The sequence below is a fragment of the Convolutriloba macropyga genome, chromosome 5 (assembly GCF_964194025.1).
Source record: "Convolutriloba macropyga chromosome 5, txConMacr16.3, whole genome shotgun sequence".
Classification (NCBI taxonomy): Eukaryota; Metazoa; Xenacoelomorpha; order Acoela; family Convolutidae; genus Convolutriloba; species Convolutriloba macropyga.
The window spans coordinates 24,712,519-24,724,545 of NC_134472.1; positions in this window are offsets into that span (position 1 = coordinate 24,712,519).

The following is a 12,027-nucleotide window of genomic DNA, read 5'->3' on the forward strand; positions in this document are numbered from 1 at the left end:
CCCGACGTTTCCGCCCCGCCCGTGCCGTTTTCCCGTTTCGTCGCGCGCCATCCGCCCGACGTTTCCGCCCCGCCCGTGCCGTTTTCCCGTTTCGTCGCGTGCCATCCGCCCGACGTTTCCGCCCGCCCGTGCCATTTTCCCGCTTCGTTGCGCGCTTTTCGCCCGACGCCCCCGTTTGTCAGTCCGGTTCCCCGTTGCGTCGTGCGTTAATCGTTCGGCGTTTCTTCCCGTCCGTCCCGTCTCCCGTTCTGCCCTTTTTCGTGCTTCCTGCGCGCCGTTCTTTCTTTCTTTCGCCGGGTACTATTGTACTCGACAAACATCTTTGCTCTTTGGCGGTTTGCTAAGGCAAACCGTCACACTAGGGTTCGGTATAACCCATTTGTGTTGTGCTGTTGCATGTCTGCGTACTTTATAGTAGTACTGAATTAAACTTGTGGTTCCTGTTTTGATAAGATCATCACAACCTTGCAGGACAAATTTAACAAACTTTATAGTGCGAGGGCAAAATTAGAGGCTGAACTTTATATTATCTATGGTGAAATTAACAATGCTGTTGATAAGCAAGACAGGAAAGTTAAGATCGAACGTCTGATTGTGAAGTGCAAAGATGCTTTTACTAGAGTAGTTGATAAGAATGAAGAGCTCTTTGATCTGGCACAAAAGACTGAAGATCCAGATGCTGCCTGTGAGAACCTTGAACAATGGTTAGAGGCTGTAACAAAGAAAACTGATGAGTTCATTGCTGCTGCTCGAGGGTATATCAATTCGGTCCATGACAAAGAGACAGCAGAGCTGTATACCTCTCACCATTCAAGATCAGGTTCACATATAACTTCGTCAAAAAGATCAAGTCAGCGTCAACGAGACTTAGAACTATCAAGATTCAAAAGGGAGGAACTTGAGAAACAACATGAGGCAAAGCTTCGCATTGCTAGACAGCGTCTTGAAATTGAAAAACAAACAAAATTGCGGGAATTGGAAATTGAGCAGCTTGAGGAGGATCATCGCAAGGAAGTAGCTGCTGCAGCCCTTGAGGAAATTGAGTTGATGACAAAATCATCAGCAGACGGGTCTGGTAAAGGCAAAATGAGTGGGCTCTTTACGGAAAGAAGTTCAGTCAAGAGCAAGAAACTTATTCAAGATTGGGTTAATTCGTCACCGGCCGGGAACATGGCTGATGTTGCAAACGAACCGAGTTTGCACTTTTCTGGTTCCATCGCCCAATCAAACCAAGCAATTGACCAACGACCTTCCTCAACTCAACTTCCAAACTCACACTCCAATTTCAATACACATGATCAAGTTGGGGCCAACATCAACCTCACTGTCCATGAACCAAGTAGTAGAACCAATGTAACTAATGATTCACATGTTGCAAACAACATCATGCAAGAGCAGCGACAGCCTCAATATACGCCTCCATCACCACCAATAAACTTTGGTATGCCAACTCAACTAAACGCCCCAAATACAGCCCGACAACTGTCTCAAGCAACAATGCACTTCGATGGTTTACAGTTAGATCATCAATTCACTCGCAGGTCGAGCATGACGGGACAGTTGAATTTAGTCAGCCCTTCGCGTTCACTACCTTTAAACACACTTGTTAATGCTCCGCTAGCACTTAATCCGCAACAAGCACACATAAATGTACCAGCCCCTCCATCCTCCGTCCTATACCCCGCACCACCACATGTTCCGTTAATCCCACCAGCATTCCGCTTTCCTCCTTCGCAGCCACAAGCACTCCCACTACAAGCCACTAACCCCGTGGCGAATAACGTCAATCTGTTACCCCATTCTCCTCCTGCACCATTCATTTCCTCCGCAAACAATTTCCTGCCTCAATTAATTCATCCACCACCTCCACAAAAGAGTTTTCAGCCCCAAAACTTTGTACCCATAACCCACGCACCTCCTGCTCCTCCAGATCCAAATGTCTGGCGTTTTCTTGCAGCAGTCCCATCTAATGCAGTACCATTTGTACGTACATCTGCAAACTTATACACCGTACAACCGGCCCCGTTAATCAACCCTCATATCGCTACATCGCTCCGCGCCTCTCATGTACAAGCAGCAGCAGGCGCTCAAAATTACGTAGCGTCAGACTTCATGCAAGCGAATCCATTTAGTTCTTCCACAGGTACTGCCCCCACCTTTGTCACTCCGATCATTCCGCCAACGTATGGAGCTACCGTTCTGAACTCGTTGTGTTGGGGTGGCCCGCCGCATCCCACACCTTTGGCTCCTTCTTTGGACTCTGCGGATTTGATAAAGCAGTTGGCGGAGGCAATTACTTGTAAAAAGAACGATCCACTGCCCGAGTGGAAGTTGTCACAGTACAATGGAGATCCCCTGCAGTGGCACGAAAGGTTCGGACAATTTAAAAGCGCCATAGACGCACAGTCCTTGACTGATGACGTCAAGTTAACATACTTAAAAACTCTTGTAACTGGAAAAGCTAAAACCGCCATCGCTGAGTTCGCATACTGCGGTGTAATGTATAAGGATGCACTTAAGACACTTGAACGTAAATTTGGCCAAACACAGGCAGTAGTCAGTGCACACTTAGACAAACTCAGCACTTTTCCTCCATTAAAGATGCACAATAGCGATAACATCATAAACTATTCTGCAACAATTTCATGTCTTGTTGGGGTCTTTAAATCTTTTTTATATGACTCAGACCTTAAGAGCGCCTCACTTCTTAACACGGCTGTGCAAAAATTGCCTCCCAATCTGAAAGAGTCTTGGTCATTCTTCACAGTGAAGAAAAATTGGGTTAAGCCAACACTCCTTGACTTCAACGATTAGTTGAAGGAGAAGGCCGAGGCACATGATTTAATGAAACAAAATTCATCGAAGGCATGAACTGAGGATAACACCAACTCAGTAGTAAAGACCAAAGTTGCCTCAAGAACTTTTGCTGCTAATACACAAACTAAGGGCACTCAAAGACCAGCCTCAACATCGGCAACGCCTGCAACACCTCGCTGCATTGTGTGTAAAGGTAACCACCGCATCTTGGAGTGTAGGGTATTTAAGGAAAAGTCTCACACTCAGCGAGCAAAGGTAGTGGCGGAAGCAAAACTGTGTTTCTCATGTTTGAGAGAAAAGCATATGTTCAGGCAATGCCCAAACCCCAGGAAATGCAGGAAGGACGGTTGCAACAGCTCCCATAATACTCTTCTCCATGGAGCTGAGAGGGTTTATCCATCAAAATCCACCCCAAACAACAACAACAGTAATTCTAATGCTGGCGCAAATCAAAGTAAACTTCCTTGTGTCCAATCATCGAGCAAGACCACCACTTTGTCATCTGTGAGTAATTTGAAAGGCCTCCTTCAGGTGACTGAATTACAGTTAAAGAGCTCTAACGGTAAAGATACCACGGCTTTAGTTTTGTGTGATACCGCTTGCAGTAACTCTTGGGTGTCCAATGATCTTGCAAAGAGACTTGGTTTGCACGGTACAGCATTAAAACTAACAGTCAAAGGTATAAATACCGAGGAGGTTGTAGACACTAAGTTAGTTGAACTAATTGTAACACCACGCGACAACCAAGCATTTGAACCCTTTAAAGTCAGCCCTTACGTAAAGGAAGATTTGAATGTAGGCGCCGATGTCATCAAGGTTAAAGCACTTCAGGAAACATACCCGCACCTAGCAGTTCTAGACCCAGTTACATATTGCTATGGAAATATTGAGATGATACTTGGACAGGATGTGTATCATGCCATCCGCCCGTTAGAGTACTTCGCTGCCGACGAGAAGTGCTCGCCCTTCGCTGTTCGCTTACCCATAGGTTGGGTTCTAAGCGGCCCTCTACCGTCGTCTTCAGGTCTAGTCTCGACTTGTTTTAAAGCAAATATGGAGCAGGATTTTGAACTCGCTAGTCAGGTAAAATCTTGGTACGACATGGAGTCATACGGCGCACTTAAGCAAGTAGATCCACGATCCGCCTCGGATGCACGTGCGCATGAAATTCTTGAAAACACTAACGTGCATAATGGAAAAAGGTACGATGTCGGAATGCTATGGGCTGAAGATAACATCGAACTGCCCAACAATTATTTCTCAGCGCTTGTTCAATTAAAGTCTTTGGAAAAGCGGCTCACGAAAGATCAAACATTAAGGGAAAAGTACTCGAATACCATCAAAGAGGACTTAGACAAAGGCTACGTAGTAAGGGTCAAAGATGCTCATAAGGTGGAAAGTCGCTCGGAACGAGAGTGGTACCTACCACACCATCCGGTTGTTAACCCGAACAAGCCGGGCAAGGTTCGTAGGGTACTAAACGGAGCAGCAAAATTCCATGGCACATCTCTTAATAAGTCATTACTCACCGGACCTGACCTACTGCAAAACCTAATCTATGTACTCCTACGGTTCAGACAACATCCATTTGCCGTATCCGCCGACATCGAGGGAATGTTCCTCCAAGTTGGAATGTTACCATGTGATCAACCATCATTGCGCTTTTTGTGGCGGGAGGACCCCACATCAAATGTTGTGGTACACCAGTGTACGCGCCACATCTTTGGGACGAAAGATTCGCCCAGCTGTGCCAACTACGCACTTCAACGCACGGCAAGTGATAATGCTAAGAGTACCCAGAAGCTGCGAAAGCCGTCCTTGAGAACTTCTTCACGGACGATTACTTAGACTCAGTGGAATCCCCCGAGAGGGACCTCACTAGGTCGAAGGAATTGGTACATCTTCTCCATTTAGGTGAGTTCAAGCTTACTAAGTTTGTAAGCAATGTACCAGATCTGGCTGACCGAATTGATGGGTCTGCTCAATCCACTGAACCGAAGGTCATCGTTTCATCCAAGGAGGAATCAATGCACGTGCTTGGACTTAAGTGGGATCACAACAACGATACTCTGGTTGTGAGTAGGGGTACTAACAGCACCATCACAAAAAGTTTAACACAACGCTTGGTCTTAAGTCTTGTGTCAAATGTCTACGACCCAATTGGTCTTGTCGCACCGTTCACTGTTGGTGCCCGGTTAATCTTGAAAGACATTTGGCGTGTCAAAGGACAAAGTTGGGATGACGAGTTACCTAAAGACACAGTTGACGGATTCCTTGCCTGGTGTATTGAACTGCCGCGGTTAGCTGAGATCACTATACCGAGAAGTTACTTTTCAGGACCAGTCCAACATCTTGAACTCCACATGTTTGGTGACAGCTCGCAAGACGTATTCAGTGCAGTAGGTTTTCTTAGGGCTCAAGTAACTTGCACCTCCGGGGAGATTATAACAGAGCTGGCGTTTGTCTTGGTCAAGGCCCGCGTTGCACCTATGAAGGTAATGACAGTTCCTAAGTTGGAATTACAAGCCGCTCTCCTCGCTGCCCGTTTAAAAAGGGAAATCTGTCGAGCATTAACGTTACTGTGGACAAAGTCTTTATGTGGACAGATAGTACCATCGTCTTGCAGTGGGTAAACTCAACAAACAAACACCCCATCTTCATTGCAAATCGTGTTAGTGAAATCCTGGAGAACACCATTGTTGACCAATGGAACCACGTCGCCACTTGTTATAATCCGGCAGATGCTGGCACGCGTGGTATGTCCGCTGAAATTTTGCAATCAAGTAGCTGGGTGAGGGGTCCTGACTTCTTGAGAACTAAGCAATTCCCTTTCGTACCAAATACTGACGTCGTTGATAACATCAAGCTCGGCGTTGTAACTAAGGAACAAGACGATGACTCCATCTCATCTCTAGCCGCATCCGTAACCAACCCCCCTAAAGAACAAAGCATTAATCTAATCCCGTTTGATAAGTTCAGTTCTTATCAAAAATTACTTCGTGTCACCGCATATGTGCTCCGTCTTTTACCATCTCATGAAAGTTACCGTACCGTAGACGGCAGCATAGCCGACCCTGTTGAGATTGACGAAGCCGAGCGTCATCTCCAGTACTTGGTTCAAGGAGAGTCCTTTAATACTGAAAGAAAGGATCTTCATGACAACAAATCCGTTAAGAAGAGCGGCCGCATTGCTCAGTTTACTCCGTTTATTGGACCTCATGGTCTTATTCGTTCCTCTGGTCGACTTCGACGGCTAGTGGAGATTGACTTTGACACTAAGCATCCTATCGTGCTGGATGCGCGTCGTACTTTTGTTAAACTGTTTCTGCGGCATACTCATTTGAAGAACCATCATCAGGGCATCGATCACTTAAGGTCAAAGGTACAAGAACGTTATGCCATCCTAAAACTACGTTCCACACTGCGTTCCATCAAATCAAACTGCATCTTGTGTAGAAAGTTCCATGCAGCAACCATTCAACCTATCATGGCAGACCTACCAAAGGAGAGACTCGCATACCAGTCCCCCCCTTTACCAACACCGGGGTTGATTACTTCGGCCCATTCTACGTCACTGTTCGTCGGACTACCGAGAAGAGGTGGGGATTTCTCTTCACTTGTCTCACTACTCGTGCTGTCCATGTTGAAGTTGTCCCGTCCATGGACACTAGTTCCTGTGTAATGGGATTTGAGCGGTTCGTCTCCCGTCGGGGTACTCCTGCTATGATTTGGTCGGATAACGGTACGAACTTCATTGGAGCGGAGAAAGAGCTCCGTGAATGTGTGGAAAAATGGAATACGCTTAACATCGCTGCCGAACTTGCCAATAAGGGTATTAAGTTGAGGTTCAATCCACCCAGTGCGCCACACCAAAGTGGCATCTGGGAGAGGTTAGTTCGTAGTTTTAAAAGAGTACTGTATACTATCATCGGTACGCGTCGCCTCACAGATGAGGTGTTGAACACTAATTTTTGTCTGGTCGAATACGCACTAAACTCACGTCCTTTAACGCCCGTAAGCGCCGACCCGTCCGACCTAGGCGCAATAACACCTAATCATTTTCTACTCGGTAACAAAGCAAACAGAATTCCGTCCATCGTTGGAGTCGACGAGTTCGATCATCGTAAGCGGTACGCCCGTGCACAGTCCTACGCCAATGCAATCTGGGCACGTTGGCTTAAGGAGTATGTACCTGCGCTGAACCGCAGAGCTAAGTGGCAGACGCCTGCGAAGCATCACCTCAAGGCTGGTGATTTAGTGTGGATCGTTGAAGAAAGCAACCCTAGGGGTTACTATCCAACTGCTCGGATTGAGGAACTCCGTTACGGATCCGACAGCGTCGCCCGCTCCGCCGTCGTGCGAACGTCTTCCGGGCCGCTCATTCGCCCTCTCGTTAAGCTGGTACCGATTCTAACAACATCTTCTTCTGGGCCGGAGGATGTTACTAAGTAAATAAACGTTATCAGCGAGAAAATATTTTTTCTTGAATTGCAATCGTACGACGATTGTTCAAAATCTTTTTTTGACCTGCAATCATGCGACAAATGATTGAATATCTTTATCTCATTTGAAACCGTGCGACGATGGTACTGAGTAAATAAAAGAAGAGCGGGGATTGAAATGCGCTATTTGAATAAAGCGAGAAATGAACAAAGGTTACGTAATTTCTTAAACATTTAACTTCATACGTAGAGTGCTCGGAAAAAGTTCGTTTAACATAATTTTCGTTGAGCCTACTAATATACTAAATCGATTGCGCTCTTTTTAGGCTGAATATTTTTATGTTTCGAAAATGTGCTGGTGACCAATCTGAGCTTAGACAATTACCTGCTAAAAAAGATCAAGCTAGATTTGCCTGTAAGTAAACGATGCTTTTTTGCCTTGATACGTATTGAATACAGTTGCCTTAACGTTATGATTTGACTGCCTTTTTGAATTGAAAGTACGATAGTGTGTTTTCACCTATAGTTGGAAATAAATTTTCGAATAATTCTTATTGCAGACGAAGGAAAGCAAAAAAGTAAAAGAAGAAAGCGGATCGAACTAGAGGTCATATTTTAAAAAATATATATTTATTTTTCGTCGTTGGCGAGACACGTAAAAAAATTCCCGAATTATTTGAAACCGATGAAGCTAGCATACAATTTCAAAAAGTAGATGTCTAAGTAATCAAAAAGAGGAAACGTTTTGCTTGATTCAGACTTTAAATGTAAATATACGTGTAGTTAATTTTTAGCTTGCTCGAGAGTTTGCAGGCCTCTGTAGGATAATGCTCAAGCGCACAATTTCTCCTTTTTTTCAAAATATTTGTCTTAAATTTATATCAAATGTCATTTTCTTGTTGTTTCTGTTGATGAAAGCACGTTTCCCTGTTCAGTTTGACAGTTCATGAACAAAAAAATTATCATGGGAAGGCTCCAAAATTGTGCGACACGTGTCAGAATTGATCGTTTTGTCTCAAAATTCCTTTTTCAATGAGAAAATCAATTGTCATGGGAGCACTCGTTGAAATACTTAGCAAAACAGCTCTATAAAAATGTGTAACAGATATTTTTGCCTTTATACACCAAGACATATTGATGTGCCAGATTCTATATTAAAAACTTTACAGCATAATTTTTTTAAAAAATATGAAAATATCCTCTGGTACATTGCTCCAAATCTAGGGTTCTTTTTGATGAGAATCTGGTGAAGAACAAGCGTTAAAATAATTATAATTAAGTTTCTTGGAAAACGGATTGACGTTTTTGTATTTGTTTATTATTTTGGGGTAAAATTGAAAATTTTAAGTTATTCACAGAAAAAGTTGTTTGACACTAAGTGAAATTTTGCGTGCACAACACTTACGAGTTTATGAATTCTACTTGCTATCTTTCCTAAGTACCATTGACGTGAAATCTACTCATCACTGTAGCTAGACAATTTAAAAGGTAGCTATGTAAGAACTTTTAATAATTTTGTAAAAGAAATTCATAATGACAGCCGAGGTACTTTTTTAAAAAAAGGAAAGCTCAAAAATTTAATTTTAATTTAATTTACTTTTAATTTAATAAATTATATTTTAAATTGTAGAAATCTGTTAACACAAGAACTGTAAATACCAAAGGCCTAGAATTTCTTTGCAATAAGTGTGAATTTCAATTACCATTAGGTGTATTTTAATAACCTTAAGCGTTGATTTTTATTAAAAATCACGTGGAATAAAATTAATTTAAATCATCTAAGTGTATTTAAGTGGAGAACGTGAAATCTAATGAAACTCTCTGGAAACTTTTTTCAATTTTCTTTGTTGTGACCTCTGCTGAAATTTTCTAGCATATATTTTTCAAAAACTGTTGATTAAATTTACAATAAGCATTGTTCACAAGTGTGAACTACGAATACATGTATTCAAATTGATCGTAAGGTTCACTAACAGATAAATGCAAATTGGCGCCATAATTTTAGGGCCAAACGATTCCTGATGGAAAAAATAAGCATCAAAATTATGTTTTCATCCTCCTTTTTCTTTCTACGTGGCTTTCAATTAATAAATGAGCTGACTAAAAAACTATTTGACTCGGAAACAAACTAATGGAAACGTTTAAGAAATGGGTGATATGCCTTGAGCAAAAAATGAAGAACGTTATTTTTTTCAATAGATAAATATCATTAAAAAATATCTAGTACAAGAACTTGTAAAAAAAACATCACTTCAGATTGGAGCTCAACGGGCTATTTTAGCCAGTTTTTGTTTGTTTTCTTTTGCTTAAGTTTTGGGAACTTTAAATTCTGGGTTGCTCATAGATCGAAAAACCTGTATGACGAGGTTGATTTGAGGAAGCCTGTGATAAAAATGAAGCTCAGCACGTAGTCTAGTCACAGTAAATATTAGACTAGAGACGAAAACTAAGCATTGTTAATTGAATCTTGTATTGAAAAATAGCACATATTATGAGGTTAATGTTGTTGTGACAGATTGAGGACTGTTAGCAGCAAAACATCGTGCCTCAGATCCTTTTCAATAATCCAAAATTTTCGTAAATTTAAGAACTCTCTAAAACCGAAATTTGTAATTGGGTTAGGTAAAAACGATGTATTTGACGTTTAATGATGACTGAGTTTGTAAGTTATTCTTTTTATCTGGAGACACTTTAATATGATCTCCAACTGGCTGCAAAAAACTATACTAACAGATATCTCATCAATCAATGTCATTTTTGTCGGCCTTCATCACGAACAATTCTCAGTTATTTACAGTCAGTGAAATTTATCTGGTTTCTTACTTGTATTCTTAGCATGCTTTTTGAAATTAAAAATCCTGGTCTGTACATTTAGGTCACACATGAAGAGGTTGAGTTAAAAAAACCAGTCACAAGCTTGAGCTCAAAGTTAGACTAAACCCTTTTACTTCTGTCGTACTTAATCTATTTAGCGTAGTGATTTGCGGTGCAAGTATGCGGGAAGAATATTAAATGGCGATTCGCGGTGCGAGATCTAAATTCAATTTACTTGCGTTTACTCGCGGAGCGGGATTTCAAAAGAAGATTTGCAGAACTGATTTGAATTGCAGAATGTCAAGAGAATGAAATTGTAAAACATAAAGCACTCAAGAGCAACGTGAATGCGTGATCAGACATGTCTGATCACGGAGCGGGAAACTAAGAAGACAGTTAACGAAAGATCATAAGATACAAATTGAACAAATTATTGAAGGTTAAGATAAATGAACTAAATTTAGGACATCGTAAAAGATTTACTGCATCAATGAAATTAAGGAAATGAATATACATCAGGTATCACATACCCTTTGCATCAAGAAAAATTGAAAAATACAATTTTCGGAATATAAATAATAACATTATTTACAAATTAATACAAGGTCCCCGGTTTAATAGATAATATCAATATATGTACTGGTTATCATAGCCAAAAATACGGTAATTAATAAAATATGAAGTGTTTTGCAGTTTTAAACTAGTTTATATATTCCACTCTTCATTATCTGAGTTCTTTTCCTCCGCATCCAGTGCCGTAGTCGATCGTACCAGCGTTGGGGTATCCATGTAGAGTAGAGGTGTATTTCGAGGTGCGTGTGGTGATACCTGGCCAATACAAGGAGATACGTTTGATTCCTCTGGTTGGTTTTCAGCGATTTGTTGCACTAACTCTATGATAGTATCTGGTGGTGCGAAAATTTCCATATCTCCCGCTCGGCGGGGTCGCTTTGGTGGAGGCAGGATATCAGAGTTTGGCGGCGAAGTCTCGAATCCATAATAAGATGGGCTTCGACGAGTGCGGTCTGAAGTTCGCGTATCTTGAGGTGCTGGAGCCGGAGCAGTGGATGTCGATGCGTGTTGCTCGCTAAGTGAAGTTGTTGGTTGCTGATTTCGCATCGCGGAAAAGTTAGGTTTTTTCGGGATTCGTCCCCGCATCGCGCGTGATATATTGGATTTCGTAGACAAAACCCCGCTGCCCGGTTCTCTCCTTCGATGTTTCATTTTTTTATCACCCTTTTGTTTTCGGGTGAACTCCTTTATATGGCTGTGACTCAGCTCCTCCACAATTTTTTCGCCGGATTTGGGTCCTCTGCGATCGGCATAAGCCTTCAGTGGTGTTTGTTTCTCCAACTGCGTACCAAATATCGCTTTTGCGAGCTGTTACCACTGGTTTTCCGGGTTTGTTTATGGTGGATGTTGTGGGGCTTACTTTGAGTATATGAGATCCAGGAGCAAGTACCTCGTATAGGCCTTCCAGATTCCTTTTCGAGCGTCTCTTGCCATGTACTTTTCTCGCGAGGTTCAGTTCTACCGCGCGCTCCTTCAGGGGGATAGGGCGAATCGCCTTAGTCTTCAAAAATCTTGGCTCTCCATCTGTACTTGCCCGATCTCTGGACTTCGCTTCCGTGTTCGCTCGAGTCATATCAATCTCAACCTCGATATCACTGCGATATCCGTTGACCCACTTATCGTCAGGCAGTATCTCTTCTGGCATCACTGTGTCCTCGTCTAAATAATGATTTATAATATTTTTGCACGTCAAATTTAACAATTTAGGTTTAGTTGCTATCACGCTTAGCGGGGTGTTAGGCTTTCTTCCAAAGTGTGCTTCGAAAGGTGAGGTCTTTGTTGTTCTTTGTTTACATATTCGCAATTGGTGAATTATTATCTTCAATGCCTGCTTTAAATGAAAGGCGCGTGCAGATAATTTCTCCTCTTTAATACATGCAAG